Here is a 1113-nt window from a genome sequence, read left to right as displayed (position 1 = left end):
CCAAAGAAAGGTGTGAATGAGGGCTTTCCAACGCAAAAAAGACAAGAGCGATACGACCGTCGGTTGGCGAGATATGACATGAACAAGTCACATGCAAATGGTTGCTGGAGGGATGGTGCTGTGACACGAGAACCGCTTGTCCGTTTGATGCGTATGAGGGCTTCCCAGAAGCGCATTGACCGTGGCTTCAAAATAAGCCTAAGAAGTGGCGCATTCCCACAACTGCTCCAGCTCTCCCTCTACCAAGAAATGCAGACTTCAACCATGCTTTGGTGAAGTCCGCAGTGCCCCCACCATTGTGAAGCGTTCACTCTGAACTTCTCGCATAGCTGAAGCCAAGAGGGAAGGAGGCAAGAATGGGTGGATCTGGGATCAACACCCATGAGTGAGCAATGAGCAGTTACAAGATACTCAGCTGGCCCAACATGATTATGCATACTGTAGAAAGTACAGATATACAAAGCACTACATGTAGTGCAAGAGGATGGCAAGACTGCTGACAAGATGGTGGTTCAAGACAAAAGATCAATATATTATGTAAGATATTCAAATCTTGCTATATACCATTGTTTGACTATGGCCTCTGGGCATTCCCTTCCAATCCTATATCACACTCATCACTACCGCAACCTCATCTACCACTGCCACAACCTCATCTGCCTCTTCCACGACCGCGTTGCCACCTGCAGCCGTCTCTGTTACCAACAAAACAGACGCTTTCGCAAACCCTCGAATCATGTCACAGATGAAGGCAACATTTACAGAGCAATATGCCGTGGAGCAGCATTTAGAGGAGAAGAAAAGGGCTGAGGATGCAGAGCGTTTGTCACACATTAAAAAGGCTAAGAACCATGTTATTGGGTACGGCTGGGCAACGGTATGTTGTCTCCTTGTACCTACGTACATCCACTGATTTGACTGGCTAGGACCATTTTGAACCCACTATCTCTGAATTTCAGGGTGGGTTTGTGTGGCCCCATTTCATCACCACCACTGATGTCCTTTCCGACTTGGACATACCCCTTGATGTGAACCCGTCTTCGACACACATCAAGCTTTACCATCATCAGGTCCACACTTGGACTAAGGTTTCTGTTGGCCATGTTGTCACCC

The sequence above is a fragment of the Laccaria bicolor genome, genomic scaffold (genome assembly GCF_000143565.1).
Source record: "Laccaria bicolor S238N-H82 LACBIscaffold_44 genomic scaffold, whole genome shotgun sequence".
In the NCBI taxonomy this organism is placed as follows: domain Eukaryota; kingdom Fungi; phylum Basidiomycota; class Agaricomycetes; order Agaricales; family Hydnangiaceae; genus Laccaria; species Laccaria bicolor.
Note: the sequence above shows the minus strand (reverse complement) of the source record.